Below are 3,132 nucleotides of genomic sequence, written 5' to 3'. Positions count from 1 at the left end.
AAAGTAACTTTATGCATGTCAATTTTTCATTTGTTATATACTCAATTGTGTAGAGTCCATCTCTCTCTCTTACCAATATCATTGTAGGTAATTTTAAGAATCCAAATTATAAATCCTCAGCATTACTCATATATATTTTGCAATCCCATGTTGGCTTTTGAAATTCGGAATATTGGGTCTTGTTTGGCTTTTTAAAAAAAAGGATAATATGTGTTTCTAGGATACAAAAATGACAAATTTTTTTTAAAAAATATGAGATATTTTTTTAACACTTTTATATATTGTACGGTATATATTTTTTTATTAAAATAGAAATCTTAAACAATATTTTCAGAAGCACTATTTAGCATGTCTTAATAAAAAAAAGTCTCATTAACAAGTGGCTGGAGGCACAGCAAGATTTTTTCTTTTAAATATGAGAGATTTTTCGTCAAATTCAATGTATTTTTTAATTAAAACTAATGTATTTTTTAACTATTATTTTATTTATTTATTTTCAAAACCCTTTTGTCCCAGTCTTAATATTAGACAATGTCACTAAAAATCTTGTATTTGTCTAATAAAAAAGTGGTATAGTCTTGACATCTTGGAATGATCTACTACAGCTATAATCTTCATTGGAGATTGTGGTCTTGGATTTAACAAGTAGAGTCATCTGCCCCTTCAAGAGATTTTTAAGTCATTCCCAATTGTCAGTTTGCCAAATAAAATCTTCTACCATCTATCCATTTCATGCATATAGAAGTAATATTAATGACTTGTGGTTAGAAGTTAGGCCTGTTACCATCAACATATTTTTTTTTAAAAAAAAGTAGGAGTACATGGGCTTTCTGTCCAAAGTCTAACTTTTGGCAAGTTGGGTTTTAATTTTTTTGGAACTAAAATTTATAAAAAAAAATTAAAATTAAAATAATTAATAAGATAAAATTTCATATTAAATTTATAATTATTTTATTTTTTTTCTCTTACAAATATCATATCTAATTACAAAAAAATCTAATTATCTTTCCAAACAAAAAAAATTTAGTCTACTAAAATAGCTAAAAATTAAAATAGCTTATTAAAATAGTCTGAAAAATTAATATATTTTTAAATGCAATAATAATACTACTAAAAAAAATTAAATTCTCTAAAAAATACTATTATTTTGGAACGGAGGGTTTTTATTTTTTCAAACCCTAACCAAAACGAACCATGTTCTCTCTCTCTCTCTCTCTCTCTCTCTCTCCTCTCAACAATCCTCTGTCTCTTTCTCTCATAGACCGCCTCTGCCGATCGCCGGTGACTCTCGTCGCCATCTCCGTTACCGATCTCCTCCGCCACTCTTTCCTCCTTTCCTCTCCTCTTTTCCTCCCCCACGGGATGCGTTCTCTCTATGTATTTGTATGTATGTATGTATATACAGTTAAGAGTTAGGATTGATGTTCAATGTTCTCTGATCATAACTTATTGATTGTCTCTTTATTACAGCTTTAGGTTGCATTCTCTCCTTTTTTTGCTTTGAGTTGTACTTCAATTTCTTTCTTTTTTCTTCAATAAGTTTGTTGGTATTGTTTCTTTTTTCTTGTGCGGCTCTGAATAGCATTTGTGGTTAATTTTGTTTTGTTGACATAGTCAATTTTGTAATCTGAGTATGAAAATGTTCAAGAAATTTACTTTTCTGTTTGGTGGATAATTTGTAGCTAGCATCTGCGATGAACAGTAGTGGTTGATCTGTTTGTGTTTGTGTTTGATTTAAACAGATAAAAAAAAAATGTTGACTTGTTTGTGTTTGTGTTTGATCTGTTTGTTTCTGTTTGATTTACAGATTTGCTGATCTAAGCCTTTTGGGATACAAAAATTCTCAAAAGTCAGAACCCTCCAGTTATTTCAATAGATACAAAGATGAAGATGAGAGAGAGAGAGATTTTTTTTTTTTGGGTGAATAAGAGAGAGAGATTTGGACATATATAGTGAGTTTGTTTGTGGAATGATTTTTGACAGATAGTGAGTACAAATGTTTGTAATTTTTTGCGGAATTTTTTTTCTTTGTTGTTGTTGTTAATGAAATAGATTGCAAAAAAAAAAAAAAAAAAAAAAAAAAAATTGACAGATAGGACAACGGTTCTATTCAAACTTGGAACAGATAAAAGGATTTGAACAGATAATCTAGGGACTTGTTATTGCAACAGATGGGTTTGTTTGGCTCTGTATTTCAACAGATAGAAAAAATAAAATCATAAAATTGAACGGAAAATAAAATTTGAATAAATATTTGAACAGATAAGGAGAAAAAATTGAAAAGTTAATCAAAAAATTTGAACAAGTAGATATAAATTTGAACAGATAAATATAAATTTGAACATATAGTTTAAAAAAATCAACATATAAATTAAGGATAAAATTAAAAACAAAATATCTTTCAAAATAAACAAAAAGACTTTTCACTAAATTATTTTACAAAGATGGACCTCTTATTAATAGTAATAAAAAAATATCTATTAAACCTAATACTTTTTACTATCCTTAAGTTAGATTTTTTAACAATTAACTCTTTTTTTAAATTTAACTTTCAAATTATGTGAAAATATGATTAGTAAACATATTTTTTTGAAAGGCTGTTTAATAATTATACTATACTCTTTTTAGTCTTCTATTTTCATTTAACTCTGTTGAAAACATGAGTGAACCGTGTTTTTAATAAAAAGCATTGTTAGAACAAGTAGGTACATAAATTTTTTTTTGAAGATCTCATATTGAGGTTTTGTTTGGGAAGTGGATTGACTTTTTGATTTTTTTTTACTATTTTAACTTGTGGTTAAAAAGTCTAATTTGGGAAGGACTTTTGATTTTTTTTGACTTTTTTGTGAGAGAAAGAATGTAATGATTATGGGTTGGATGTGACGTTTTGTCTTATTGAGGTAAAAAACTTATTTTGTTTTTTGTGGCTATTTTAGCCAAGAAAGCCTCCAAACTAACTTCCCAAATGGAGCTTAAATATCAAAATAATATTTTATCTATTTTCAGAAAATTCTATTTTCTTATTTTCCGTGTTTTTTGTTTTTACTGAATTTTTTAATATTTTAAGCAAATTTTTTTTTTTACTTTTTAGACACACCTAACATAAATATGCTTAAAAAATAAAAAATTTGT

The 3,132-nt window shown here is 26.8% G+C and overlaps 1 long non-coding RNA gene across 1 annotated transcript; it reads left to right on the top strand.

Moving 5' to 3' along the window:
• Positions 1 to 1,188: 1,188 nt before the first annotated feature.
• Positions 1,189 to 2,004, top strand: LOC145823530 (uncharacterized). The gene is made up of 2 exons (XR_014365813.1): positions 1,189 to 1,476; positions 1,808 to 2,004. It is a non-coding gene; the product is annotated as an uncharacterized LOC145823530 (long non-coding RNA).
• The last annotated feature ends 1,128 nt before the right edge of the window (positions 2,005 to 3,132 follow it).

This window comes from Camellia sinensis, chromosome 4, assembly GCF_055761805.1.
Source record: "Camellia sinensis isolate YWXY chromosome 4, ASM5576180v1, whole genome shotgun sequence".
Classification (NCBI taxonomy): Eukaryota; Viridiplantae; Streptophyta; class Magnoliopsida; order Ericales; family Theaceae; genus Camellia; species Camellia sinensis.
This window is presented reverse-complemented; position numbering and strand designations above follow the sequence as displayed.